Source organism: Micromys minutus, assembly GCF_963924665.1.
Source record: "Micromys minutus genome assembly, chromosome: 33".
NCBI lineage: Eukaryota > Metazoa > Chordata > Mammalia > Rodentia > Muridae > Micromys > Micromys minutus.
In genome coordinates this window covers 3,118,630-3,133,423 of record NC_137968.1, presented here as the reverse complement: position 1 = coordinate 3,133,423, position 14,794 = coordinate 3,118,630, and the positions used below count along the sequence as shown (strand labels likewise).

Here is a 14,794-nt window from a genome sequence, read left to right as displayed (position 1 = left end):
CATGCTTACTGCCTGGATTATAAGTGTTACAGGATTTGTTTGATGCATGTGGACACTCCAGAAAAGGGCATCAGATCCCATGACAGACACTTGTGAGCCAACATGTGGTTACTGGGAATTGAACCTCAACCGCTGTGCCATCTCTCCAGCCCCCGTGCTTTGAATTTCTTACCCTTGAGATAAAGTGAGGGCCCTGGCAGTGAACTTAGGTGAGCCTCAATTTAGAACAGGTTAATGAGTATGTTTATCCAGCTCTGGAAGCAAAGTAAAATGAGTTTGTACTGGAAGTTGCCCAGTGCACTGGTTACCTCAGCCAGGCTGTGCTGCTATGCGCACCTAAACGGAACCTGTCTGGAACCTGTCTGCGTTTAAGCAGCCTCTTGGGGGTGGAGACTGCTGTTTTTCTCACTCCAGTCCTCTGGATACCTTTCAGATGTGGCTTGTGACCTGGTTCTCAAGTGCTGTGTTGATGTGGCAAAATACTATAGTGTTACCTGCTGTAGGTTCTGTGTTTGCATTTGGGCAAGTTTGTGTCCTACAAGGGTAGGAAAACGTGCAAGCTACTTGGTTACCGACAGTCCCAGGAGTATATAAGGTCAAATTAGCATTCCTTCGGTTGTCAAGGGATTTGTGTTTTCAGAAAGATTACACAAAAGCATGCCCATTGATAAAGCCTGTTAGTAGAGGAGTGTGTGGTTTCGGAGTGCGGCACATGGATTTTGTTTGGCTTGATTTCAGATCAAGGGACGTCTTTACCAGCCCTCCTCACATGTAAGCAGGAGGTAGGAAAGTACTCGGTGCTAAGCGTGCGTCCTGCGGAGTGCATGGGTAAATGATTCACAAATGATGGTTCCTACGATACACCATAATTTGGATCAACAACAATCAAGAGTGAAGACACAAGTCTGCACTAAGGTGACAGCAGTTAGTATGGGAGGTCCTGAGGCCTTTTTTGGGTTGTTTTGGCGATGGGGTCTAACAGCCTTGGCTGTCCTGGGCTTTGTAGACAAGGCTGCCATCCTCTGCCTCCTCAGGGCATGAGCCACCACACTCGGCCTCAGTCAGCGTCAGTAACGATGGGAGAGCAATACTAAAACTTACGTGCAATTTGTGGAGGGAGCTCATGGCTAGGTGCACAGTAGGCACACACCACAGAGCTGCCCAGCTGGCTTACAGAGCTGACTTAGTTTTTCAGACAGGTTCTCCTTGGCTATCCTAGAACTATGTAGAACTTTGCTGACCTCAGAATCTGCCTGCCTCTGCCTCTTGTGCTGGAAAAAGAAAGGTGTGCACCACCACACTCAGCTCCTTTCATCCTTAAACGTATCCTTTGGCACTGACTGACTATTCCGTGTAGAGGCTTTAAGAAATAACTTGTCCAAAGCCACTGGTGATGGAGTTGGGGTTTGACTTCCCTGAAGCCACACAAGCGTCTCACCAGGAATCCCAGGAACATGGCCTGCCTTTGCCCTGAAGAAGGACCAGGATGCAAATAGCATGTTTTAAAGTTTCAAGTCATGCTTTCTGATGGACATTCTGGGGTAGTCAAGAGAAGTCCTTTGGAAGAATTAATGGTTCTCTGTTTAGGCCTAGAAAAATTCTATGTATATTTATTTATAGAAAGGGTCTTCTTTTCTCACAGGTGACTATGTTGGTATAAACACTGGCCAAAACCCAGATACCCATGTAGAGTTTACATCTATGTCCCTTTCTATCACTTCAGCTTTCCCTCGTGCCTCCCCTCGGTTTATTATTAATGAGCTTAGAAATTCCTGTGCTTGGCCTCTGGATAGTATGTCTGTCTGTCTGTCAAGTATAAGGCAGTGCTGGCTACTTGAGACTGTGTGTGAATATATGAAAATTTATCCATTGTCTCGTGTGAATAAACTTGTGGATTTAGTTCTTGGCTGTAAAGATGGCACTCCTGTGAGCCAGGGCTCTTAAACTGCTGAGCCATCTATCTCTCCAGCCCCAAATTTTAGTTTTTTTTTTTTTTTTTTAATAATATTTTTGACACTTTGGAGATTTCTTATTGATGCGTATATATCAATCTTAACCCTCTAGTACCCAATCACTTTCTTTGCTTTTCATCTCCTATCGAAGGTTAAGAAGGAGCTTTACCATTGCAAGAAGAGGTCTATCATGACGGCGGTGACAAGCCAGGGCTTTGCAATAACTCTGTCCTGAGTGCTGGGATTCCAGAGCAGGGGAACTTTAGCCTTGTGCAGAAGGCAGGCACGGTTGGCCCACCCCAGCACCTGCAGCAAAGGCCTCAAGTAGCAAATGCCCTTTATAGCTACGAGCTTGGCTTAAGAAGGCTGCAGGGACGGTGGGGAATTCTCACAGACTCAGGCTGAGCCCTTCGCTGCCTGTGCATTTCCTTCCCTTCCCTTTATGGAACTAAGATTGAACCTGGGGCCACCATGTCGGTCCACACAGTCTGCCGACTTGGGCAGGTGAGCTCTGTCTCCTGGACAGCTGGGATTACGGATAACTAGTAGCTCGGTCTGATCTGTGTGACCCCCTTTCGCTCACTCTCAGTCACCCCATGCCCTGCAAACCTTTCCTTTGCCAACCTAGGACTTACGGAATTCACTTGTCTTTCCCACTGGCCCTCAGGTTTTTGTTTGGTGGTGGTTGTTAGCTTTGCTTTTGCGCAAGTGAGACTTTATAAATGTTCTTCAGCTTGGGTTCATTGTTACCTTAAAATTAGGTTCAGGCAGCAGACTCCCCGTCTCCACAGTGGCTGCACCCTTACTCGGCTGTTATTTAATAAGTTAACCCTCTCCCCACTAACCAGCAGTTTGTAGAGAAACTTAAAAAAGTGCAGAATTCTCAAGCTCTCCCTGTCCTTCCAAGCTTCTTCCACCACACAGGAAGCACTGGGTTCTCGGTTGAGTCACCTGTCTGCACGCGGTGAGTAGGTCTTCACATGGGCTGCTGGGAGGAAAGTTGTCTCCACAGTGGCTGATAGACCACCAGTGAAAACTCACGACTTCTACCTTTAAACTCGGCTTACAGTCAATTACGTGTTTGCCTTGGATGCTCTCCTTTCCTCAGACTTGCTCTATAGACTCCCTGCTGTCCTGTGATTCCCCACTCGTGACTTTTAAGTCCTTGGCTTACCAAAAACTTCAGGGTTTATCACTTATACCCAAATCAATCCTAGCTCTAGAACCAGACATTATATCTATCTTATATTTTAAACATTGTGTGCATGTGGGATGCGTGTGTGTGTGTGTGTGTGTGTGTCTGTATGTATGTGTGTGTATGTGTGTAACTATCTGTATGTGTGTGTATGTGTGGGTGTGTGTATATATGTGTGTGTCTGTATGTATGTGTGTGTGTATGTATGTGTGTGTATGTGTGGGTGTGTGTATATATGTGTGTGTATGTATGTGTGTGGGTGTGTGTATATGTGTGTCTGTCTGTATGTATGTGTGTGTATATGTATGTGTGTGTATGTGTGGGTGTGTATGTGTGGGTATGTGTGGGTGTGTGTGGGTGTGTCTCTGTGTGTTGTCAGCATGAGTGCACACATGTATCTATCAGGACAATGTTCATGGATTGAACTAGGGCCGTAGCTTTAGAGACAAGCGCCCTCCTTCCCTTTAAGCCACTGTGCCAGCCTCCCACCCGCCTCAGTTGTGAAGATGTCTCTTTAGAGACAGGGTCTCTCAGTGTAGCCCAGGCTGCCCTCGAACTTGTTGCCTCAGCTTCCCAAGTGCTTGGGTTATAGCAGGGGTCTTGCTCAACCTGTGAATCATGGCCCCTCTTAGGTGGAACCACCTTTTCACAGGGGTCACGGATATTTACATGGTGATTTGTAGCAGTAGCAAAATTACAGTCATCACATAAAAGTAACGATTTCACTGTTAGGGTCATGACAATAAAACTATTACAAAGTCGGAGCATTGGGAAGGTTGAGAGGCCCTGGGCTAATGGGCGTCTTAGACTTTTGGACTGGGTACTGGCCATTTATTTACGATACGTTAGAGATAGCTTTCAGTTTGTCTTCTGTCTTAACGTGGTTTATGGTGGTCCCTTTTGCAAAAAGGGACTTTATTCTGCTTTGGTTTGTCTCCTGTCTCAGACTGGTCTCATCTTGACAACCTCCTCTATCTCCCAAGTGCCTAGTCACAAAGACAGGTTTCCTGAACCCGGAGCTCACTGATTGGGCTCGGCCACCTGGCTCCCCAGCCCCGGCACAGCGATTGCCCACGTACACCCGGCTTTTTGAATGTAAATCCTGGGTTCCGAACTCAGAGGCCCATGCTTTCTGCTCTGTCACCTTTTCAGCCCAGCCCCTGAGTTGTCTTTCTATAGCTAGATCTCAGACCTATTGGTAGTTTGTTCTTGTGTGTGGTGTGGGGAATAGATTTACTCTTTCAATTTTTAACTATTCGTTTTTAGATTTACTTAATTTTATGTATGTGAGTACATTGTCACTGTCTTCAGACACACCAGAAGAGGGCGTCAGATCCCATTACAGATGGTTGTGAGCCTCCATGTGGTTGCCGGGAATTGAACTCAGGACCTGTGGAGGAGCAGTCAGTGCTCTAACCACTGAGCCACGTCTCCAGCCTGTACCCTTGATTCTTTAGGCTGTCTGTCTGCTCCACCTGCAGTAGCCTTGCTCATCGTCAGGGGCAACATGAAGATACCAAACAGGACAGGTCTCTTCAGAGCTCTTACATTTTCAAGAGCTCTTTCTAGCTTAGTTCCTTTGGTAGTTGAGCATTCCTTGTTAAAGTTCATTAATGCTTAAAATACTAATACTTAAAGTAACTTTTGGTTACGCTTGTAGTTACGTGTTTCTCCCACGATATAATCCAATTTTAGATGAAAGCACAGGTTAGTCCATCCTGAGCACAGGTTAGACCATAAGGGCCTTCAGCGTCCTGGTGGTGATCTTTTACATGGGCAATGATGTCTTTGCCCGATATGGCATCCTGGTCCACAGCATTCAGCGTGGCTTGAGAAATGGCTTCAAATAGGTGTTCTGGATCCATGTTGGGCTCCCAGAGAGACTCACACATCCCATACATTTGTTGGGAGCAGGAACTACTGACTACGAAGTCATCGGTCACCATGGGACAGCTGATGAGGTCCAGAGAGCAAATGAAAGGCTTTTGGTCCAAGCCAGCAATGACAGGCTCTGTGTAGTAGGGGCCGAACCGTTTCTCATGCGAGAGGTTGGCCACCATGCTCGTGAGGGTGTGAGGCTTGATCTGCCGACCTTCCTTCAGCTCATACAGATTAGGTTGGAACTTGAGGCGCTGGACAACTGTCTGGATGTCAGTGGCCAGAGGCCTAGGTACAGCCTGTCACCCATGGGAACGATCTGGGCCTGGATCCCGAAATGCCTGTCCGAAGCCATGGCCACATAGTTTTTTTCCCTCGATGGCCGTGGTGCCCCCTCCGTTACAGGACGTGATTGATGTGGTTGCGCTGTAAGAGGAGCCCGATCTCCCAAGCTTTCATTTTTGTATTACATGTATTTACTGTGTGCATGTGCCACAGCACACAGTTCAAGGACAACTTTCAGGACTTAGTTCTCTTCCCATGTGAGCCCTGGGGGTAAGACTCAGACTGTCAGGCTTAGCAGCCAGCCCAGTGACTGTTTTTGTATGTTAACTACATCTAGTTACATTGGTTTTTAAATTATTTCTTTCCCTGAAGCAGTGGTTCTCAACCTGTGGGTTGTGACCCCTGGGGGGGGGTCACATGACCTTTTCCGTAGGGTCATATCGAATATTTACACAGTTCACAACAGTAGCAGAGTTACAGTTACAAAGTAGCAACGAAGATAACTTTATGGTTGGAGGTCACCATGGCCTGAGGAGCTTTATTAAGAGATGCAGGTTCGGAAAGGTAGTTAGTTATCTTAGGGTTTCCACCACTGTGAAGTAACACCACTTCCACCTCCCCTTCTAAAGACAAAAAATCCCTGTCTTGAGGCAGCCAGGAGGAGGGTCTCCAAGCCCACGCCCACAGTGGCACACTTCCTCCAACACGACCACACCTCCTAATGTGCCACTCCCTGGGCCAAGCATATACAAAGCACCACAGTTGGGAACCGCTGTTCTGGCAGCCTTATGGTGTGGGATTCATCTAGAGATGGAGTTTTCTGACTCACTTCTGTGCAGTTCCTCCTGTGTAAATGACACAGTAGGAAAACAATCGTCTTGTGTCTGATCACACTCAGAAGACCTCCGATGTCTCCCATCGAGTGAGATGCTGTCTGCAGAGGGGAAGTAGAGAGCTCCACACAGGCACACACACTTCATATAGGTTAGTGTTCACATATGATCTGTGCATATACAGTCGTGCTAAGGAAAATAAGTATTGTGTGGATATCTGTGTGTGTGGATATAAGTCTACTGAAAACTGTATTCTTTAATTCATTCGAATCTCTATGAGCCAATTAAAAAAATAAGTCCTTTGCAGGAAGTGAGGTCCACGGGTTTGATTCTCATCAGTAGCTATGGAGTGAGACATGGAATGTAACAGGTTTTAATGTGACACATCCTCACTATCTTATTTTTCTATTTGAAGCATATGGGTTTTTTTTTTTTCTCACTCTTTTCTATTATGTATATGAGTGCTCTATCTGCACATACAGCTGCAGGCCAGAAGAGGGCATCAGATCCCATTACAGGTGGTTGGGAGCCACCATGTGGTTGCTGGGATTTGAACTCAGGACCTCTGGAAGAACAGTCAGTGCTCTAACCACTGAGCCATCTCCCCAGCTCCTACGCTACTTTCCCTGTTGAAACTTTTTCCTTTTTTTTTTTTTTTTTTGCCAGTTTTGTGTCTTTGATTGTTGACTGTATAATCCACGACTTGAACCCAGTCTTGAACTCACAATTTACCTACCCCAGACTTTCGGGTGCTTGAATTCCAGTTCTAGACCAATACACCTGGCTTGGTCTGTCCATTTTAAATAACATCTTTCGTTTGTTTTGTAAGTCTCATGTAACCTAAGCTGACCTCACATTGGTTACATGGCAGAGGCTGGCCTTGAACTTCTGACGTTTCTTTCTGCTCCCAGCAACTGGTTACTGCCACGTGTGACTCCCCAACCCCTACCCAACATAGAATATTGTTATTAATATGATATGAATCTTCACATATACTTAATTTTGAACAGTATAACAGCCCCCAACTAATCTAAATTCATAATTTTTAGACACTTTAATTAAAATATGTTAATTACCCATAATTATGGGCTTTACCATGACATTTATGCATGTGTGCATATGCACTTCGGTCTTAGTCACCTCAGCTCCTCTCTCCTCCCCAGTAATCACCCTTCCCTTGACTTTCAAGTTTGATATTTTTTTTAACAACCCCGTGAGTTTCTGTAGGGGTCCTTGTAGGAGTAGGAGTGATAGCCTGTGTTCAGGAGTGAGGACGCCATTCCTGCATGTCCAGGATCCAAGGTGCCTTCTAAATTCTAAAGGAGCCGTCGGTGGCGGTTCCTGAATCTGACTCTTTTTTTATCGTTTATTTATTTTATGTATATGAGCACACAGTCACTGTCTTAAGACACGAGGAAAGGACATCGGATCCCATTACAGATGGTTGTGAGCCACCATGTGGTTGCTGGGATTTGAACTCAGGATCTCCGGAAGAGCAGTCAGTGCTCTAACCACTGAGCAATCTCTCCAGCCCCACCTGACACTTTGTCACATCTGCATACCCATAACGCACACATGACAAGATGAGGGGAAAGCGGTTTCAGACACCATGTCTGACTTCACATGGTGGCGCATACAAAATACAAAATAAACCATTTCAATCCCAACTCTTCAGAGGGAGAGGCGGGCAGGCTTCTGTGAGCTGGAGGCTAGCCTGGTCTACAGGACAACCAGAACCACACAGAGAAACTCTGAAACCAAAGGGGGAAATTGATGCTGTTTCTCTCTGTTGTTAGTTTTATGAGCTGGAGTCTCACCATATAGCCCAGGCTGGCCTTGAATTTGTGGAGATCCGCCTCACAAGTGTTGGGGTGATAGACACGTGACCCTGTGCCTACCTGGCCTTCTTAAATATGAAGCTATCCAGTCAGCATCCGAATTTCTCCGATTCTTTGTGTTAGAATCTGTTGTTCTGTGAAGTGTGTTTGTGTTTGTGCAAGACCTCTTTTTTTCCTCCTCTTCTTATTTTTTAAAATTCTGGGGCTTGAATCCAGGGCCTTGACCATGTGTAGCAAGTGGTCCACCCCTGAGTTAAATCTACGGCTCTTTTAAAGAATTTTACTTTGAGGGTCTAGTGATGGTTTCACAGGCCTTTAATCCCAGCACTTGGGAGGCAGACGCAAGTGGAAATGTGTGAGTTCAAGGCCAGCCCAGCCAAAGGTCACGTTCCAGGACAGCCAGGGCTACGCAGAGAAACCCTGTCTCAAAAAACAAAACAAAACAAAACAAAAAAACAAAAATTGCCATTTGAGTTTCAGCAGGAAAACAAAGAGCGGGGAACACCGTGAAGTGAATTTCGGCCTGAAATTGGGATTTCCAGTACTTTCTGTGGTGGTCTGCCGAGCCCTGCCGCCTTGTGAAGGGACTTGCTTACGGGAAGGGGCTTCTCAGTGCTGAGGTTCATAAAAGAACACAATCAACTCCATAAACACCGAAGGCGTCCTAGAACCCGAGACTTCATTAAAAAATAAACAAGCACATATATATATCTCATTTAAAATAAGTATGCTGGACTTACGTGTAACAGGTAATTGTTGTAGGATAAATTTATGATTTACCATAGTCTGTTTCTCAGTAGCTGTTGGTGTGTGTGGTTGTTTTATACACCCGTATAGCTGGGACCGTGCGACTGTTCCTCAGGCGGAAAAAAGTCACGAGAGGAACATGGTAAGAAGCTTGTTCTAAATGGTGACTTGCGTTTTAATAAAACCCAGTGCAGTGACTTTTGTGCCTGACTCTGGGTATATTCTGTCAGGACTCGACAAGGTAGAGGTGTTACACGTCGTTTGGATAAGTGAGTCGGTAGCAAGCGGTACCACCCTGGGGTTAGCCTAGTCACAGCTCTAGTCTCAAAGCTTTGTCCCCCTCCAGTGGCAAAAGCTCTTCCGAAAAACCAACTCAGTATAAATAGAAAGTCTCTTGCAACTGGAGTTGGGGCCTGAGAGCAGGGAATTGGAAAGAAATTAAAATTCAAATATGTCTGGCACCCAGAAGGGTAATTTTAACGTTACTTTTTTTTTTTTACTGGTTTAAAAAAAAACATTTTAAAATATTAATGCGTATGAGTGTTTTGCCTGCATATAGTGTGTGCGCCACATGTGTGCACGGTGCAGAACTGAAGGTGGTTGTGAATCAGCTTGTAAGTGCTGGAAACTCGACTTGCTATTATTACCCGTCCTCCAGTTTCTTCATTATGTGCCTGTGTGTGCCTGTGTGTGTCTGTGTGTGTCTGTGTGTGTCTGTGTGTCCAGCATGTGTGCGTTGCGGTGCAGCGCCTGTGGAGGCCAGCAGGGGGCGTCAGAGCTCCCGAATCCAGAGCTTGTCCGTGAGCTGCTGCCCAGTAAGGATGCTGAGAACTGGACTTGGGTACCAAAACTGCATGCTCTTAACCTCCGAGCCTTCCCTCCTCCAGCCCACTGACCTTTTAAAGCAGAGTTTTGACACGGTCAGATCCAAACCGCCATGTTCACATCTTAGCCTCAAACCCCCTGTAACAGAACAAAATGTTCTGCTCCTGTGCAAAACAGGACAGAGTGGTGACTTTTCTTTTTTAAGTTTGCTTTTATTTATTTATTTATTTATTTATTTAAAATTTGAAACTATCACAAAGGGTACCAAAAAAAAATTTAGGAATATAGTAAGAAGAATTTAGGTGTTTCTTTTAAAAAGATCTATTTATTTATTTTCCAAGAATACGCTGTAGCTGTCTTCAGACAAATCTAGAAGAAGGCATCAGACCACATGACAGACGGTTGTGACCCATCGTGTGGTTGCTGGGAATTGAACTCAGGACCTCTGGAAGAGCAGTCAGCGCCCTCCATCTCTCCAGACCCCAGGAATTTAGTTTTAAAACCGTTTGAGAGCGAGTCACCTGCCTGATTCCACATGCTCTGAACACTAAGGAAGGGCAGTCTCCCAGGGGACTGTAACCTCTCTGCCCTCATGTCCCTTAATGTCCCTGACTGTCCTGGTAATGCCCTTTATAGTGAGAGACCTAGTTCAGAACTGACAGGCCTTCGGTTGTTGTGACTTTTTGCCTCATTTGGCTTGCAAGCATTCTTCAGGTTCCCCTCAACGCTCTTGAACATCGAGGAGCAGTCGTTCTGTGGAGGACCCCTCTTTTCAGCTCTCCTGGGGTCTTCTCACCGTCACACTGCGTTTGCTTAGAGGGGGCGTCACTCATCTTACGCTGACTTCTCACGGGGTCGCCAGTTCTCAAGTGGTCGTATGTTGTTCTACCGCTGAGGACGCACGTTCCGAACACGGAAGCTGCCATCTGCCAAGGGTCAACTGTGGCCTCTCTCTTTCGCCAACAAATGCTTATGGAAGTAATCTGAAAACAAGGCAGACACCCAGTTCAAATAACTGTTGTATTCATTGGCATGTCCTTGAGGACTCATGACTTCCTGGTTTATTTTATTTTTATTTTTTTCTCAATGAGTTATCATCTATTACTTTCATTTAAAAAAAAAAAAAAATCTCATCTCGGGCCTGGCTACCATCCCAGATGCTTGTGCCATGGGGTCTGCACCTAGCCCTGTCGGGGAGCTGAGGGGTGCATCTAGAGACAACAGACCACATGTGCAGTTTTGACCAGTTTCCAGATGAGCCACGGGCTCTTCGAGACTTGGGAAGCCCTGCTCCTTACTGAGTGGTCTTTGGCATCCAAGCATCTGTGGGGGGTGGGGGAGTCCTGGCCTGTGCAGCCGATTGCAGATACCGAAGAGGAAGATGGGAGCTGAGGGTTAGCCTCCTTCCTTGGATCTCAGAACAGTTCTTCCCGTCTCTCATTGCTTAGGATTTAGGCACACGATCCGTGCAGGGAGGGCACAGAATCTGGGTCTGCTCTGTTAGAGGACGGGTTTGAGAAGAGCTTCACTCTGTAGCTCAGTCTGTCCTGGAGCTGGCTTTGAACTTACAGTGATCCTCCTGCCTCGGCCAAATTCTGGGATTGCTGGCTTGAGTACTTCTGCCTGGACCCACCCATCATGGCGCTAGGGCAAGAATTCAGAGAACAGCGTGGTGGGCTAGACAACTTGGAAGCACAGGGTCAAGTCCCAACACCAGCCACTGTTATACTGTAGGGTTGTAGGAAGTTCTGCCTCCTCTACAGTTCTCAGTGCCCGGCAATCATGTAGAGTGACCTTTCAGGTTGTCACCAAGACATAATGGAAATGAACTGTTAGACCGAACTTGACAGTCCCGTTGAACACCGACTCCTCAGCAGAGCAGGGCCCTTCAAGCAGGGGCAGACACTCCTCTAGGAGCTGACGGCCAGATCTATGTTGGGCTTGGGCCAGGGACCTGTTCTGCAGGAAGTGTGACAACCACAGACTCTAAGTGCCATCAGCTTAACACACTAAGCCCAATGTTTTACCAGCTTAGCAAAAAGCAGAGGCTGTTTCCTGCTGTGCCCCTCTGTGAGGCCAGTTCCCAAGGCTCTCCTGATCCACCTTTGATTTGCTATTGTTTTGCGGATGCATCTTTCCTTGCCTCAGATTGCCTCTGCTTCTTGACCACTAGAATTCTTACTTTTAAAACAGGAAAATAAACCAGCAAAGCAAACAAACGCCGTGAGGTTTCAGGCATTCACCCTTGTTCACACACGCTCTCTGATAAGTCCACATGAACCGGCCACACGAAACACAACACCGTGTTGTCTCAGGTAAGCATCCGGGTAATCTGGCCACTTTTACTGGTCTGAACACAGCCACTTGGCCCGAGTAGCCAGGGGATCTTGAAAGACCAGTTCTCGCTGTGTTCACTTCCTCTTTCACTTAGCACTGAACTTTAGAATGCTAATGTGTTTGCCAAAGGCTTCTAGAAAAATCCGAGACATACAAAGAATTCTTCTTCAGATCCAGGACTCTGTGACATCAGGGTGAAGCACTTCCTGTATGCCAACAGTGTATGCATGTCTGTGCCTTTGTACTTATTCGAAATGGAAACGGATTGCTTCATACTGGCCCACTTGAGCGCCTCTGCCTTTTACCAGCTTGGCTGACACTTCTGGCACCAGTCCCTCTACCTTTTCAGTTCTGCTTTGACTGGGGCCAAGATGTGACACTCTAGGCCGTCTGGGGGACTGGGCTGAGGATCCCGATGGTGCCTGTGCACCTGTGTGCCCATAGCAGTGACCTCAACAATGGCACGCCTCACCTAGGGCACTGTGGATCTTGCCCGATGGCACTAATGTCTGTGGTAAATGGGGTCTTGTTGGTTTCCTCTAAGTGGACTGTGGTAACTGCGGCTGGGGTCTGTACCCCTCTTCTCTTTGGGGAAGAAAAATTTCCCCAACTTCAAGGGAATCTAGTGAAGTTAAGAAATCATGGTGCCTTGTTCCCAGGGAGTGACAGTATGACCCATCCTGGTGACAATAGTCCTACATCCATCCCTCTGGGAGGTACAAAGCTGAAAGATCTGAGTTCACCATGATAACAGCCTATCCCCCTGCTCCAGCCAAGCTCCAAGATCTAGACTTCTTGACCTTTTAGTCCTGTTTGCCCCCCATTACCCTGGGCCCAGGGACTGGCATTTTTCTCCTGCGCATCCCTGAAGTCTCCAGTGTTCAGTGACCTACAGCCAGAGTTAAGGGACGAGTATGATTCTGTTACCCTTTGGCTTAGGGGAAGGGCGAGCCTCCTCAGAAGCCCCATGGACCCCTCTCTCCACTTTCCCCTGCTTTGCTTCCTTCTTTCTTCTGCCTCTTTCTGGTCAGGCCTTTTGCAACGCCACCACAAGGCAACTGTTGCTGCCTTAGCCACGAAGTCTACCTTCAAGCAGAAAACCTTCCTCAGCTCTTTGCCTGGGGACTCTTTTTGGATGTCAGCTCTAGTGTCCCTGTCTCCTGTGTCTAGTCTGCCATAGACCAGTTCATACTTGGTGCGAGAGGAATTTTTCCACCACCACCACCACCCCCGCTAGATCCAGGCGTCTCCCACCATGCCTTCTGGTGGTTACCGTCTGCACAGTGCAACCCGGACAGAGCAAACAGGGTCCTGTGGCATGAGGTCCCTCACTTCATGAGCAGCTGTTACTCCTCCTTCAATTCTCAAACCCCTTATCCTCCCCTTCACCCCCACGCATGAAGCTGTTCTTGCAGGTAAAAGCCTAGATATCTTTTGTCCGAAAGCCTGAGTCGGAGTTCGGCTTCGATACGAAACTAAGGCAGTTAACCCAGTGACCTGAGTCTGGAGACTCGTGGCGTTAGGTTAGGCCACTAACGCAGCTGCGATTCCTGTCACTTGTCACTACAGGAAGCAGTTTGTGTTTGTCACCTGCTGTAGGCGCTTGGGGGATGGGAAAAGACTTGTGCCAGAATGCGGTGTGCAACATTCACACTACGGGGGACCCAGAGTCGGGGCCATTAAAGGGTCTCCAGGATACTCTGCTGGGAAGTGTGGGATGGACATAAGTAGGGCGGGGAGTGCTCGGAACCCCTCGTCTAAAGTCAGAAAGGCTGGACACCGGTCGAGGCAGCAGGAGAAGAGCTACCGACAGTCCTGCAGGCATTGGGAAGACATATGGACGCTGTCCGGTAGCGAGGTAGCCAGCAAAGTGAACTAAACCTTGTTCTATGCCCTGGGAGGTATATTAGGGCTACCTGGGGAGATCTTTTGCCTAAAATCACGCTCTTACTTCCTCGGAAGCCATTGTACGTGAAGGACCAACATCAGGGGTTGGTTTCAGGATTTGTGTTCTGGTTTCCAGAAGACCCATGTTAAAGGGCCACTGCACCACGTGAAAGTGGAGCGGTTATGATGAGCCATTGTCAAGAACCAGTCCGATCAGAACGGGCCGAGTGGCATAGGCCTGCCGTCCCAGCTACTCCGGACACGGCCACAAGGTGCACAAGCCAAAGGCCCGAATGAACAGCATACTGAGCCCCAAGTCAAAACAACTGAAAGAGAAAGATGTAGGTAGGTAGGTAGGTAGGTAGGTTAGATAGGTAGGTTGGATAGGTAGGTAGGTAGGTTAGATAACTAGGTAGGTAGGTAGGTAGGTAGGTAGGTAGATAGGTAGGTAGGTAGGTTATATAGGTAGGTAGGTAGGTAGGTTATATAGGTAGGTAGGTAGGTAGGTTATATAGGTAGGTAGGTAGGTAGGTTAGATAGGTAGGTAGGTAGGTAGATAGGTAGGTAGGTAGGTAGGTAGGTTAGATAGGTAGGTAGGTAGGTAGGTAGGTAGGTTGGATAGGTAGGTAGGTAGGTAGATAGGTAGGTAGGTTATATAGGTAGGTAGGTAGGTAGGTTAGATAGGTAGGTAGGTAGGTAGATAGGTAGGTAGGTTATATAGGTAGGTAGGTAGGTAGGTTAGATAGGTAGGTAGGTAGGTAGATAGGTAGGTAGGTAGGTAGGTAGGTTAGATAGGTAGGTAGGTAGGTAGGTAGGTAGGTTGGATAGGTAGGTAGGTAGGTAGGTAGGTTAGATAGGTAGGTAGGTAGGTAGGTAGGTAGGTTGGATAGGTAGGTAGGTTAGATAGGTAGGTAAGCAGGTAGATAGATAGATAGATAGATAGATAGATAGGTAGGTAGGTAGGTAGGTTAGATAGGTAGGTAGGTAGGTAGGTAGATAGGTAGGTAGGTAGGTAGG

General features: G+C 47.1%; 1 pseudogene across 1 annotated transcript; it reads right to left on the bottom strand.

Moving 5' to 3' along the window:
* Positions 1-4,876: 4,876 nt before the first annotated feature.
* Positions 4,877-10,479, bottom strand: LOC308414205 (proteasome subunit beta type-3-like; annotated as a pseudogene). Its single transcript has 2 exons — positions 10,350-10,479; positions 4,877-5,451 (listed from the first exon to the last, which is right to left on the bottom strand). The product of its transcript is annotated as a proteasome subunit beta type-3-like (transcript).
* Positions 10,480-14,794: the final 4,315 nt, after the last annotated feature.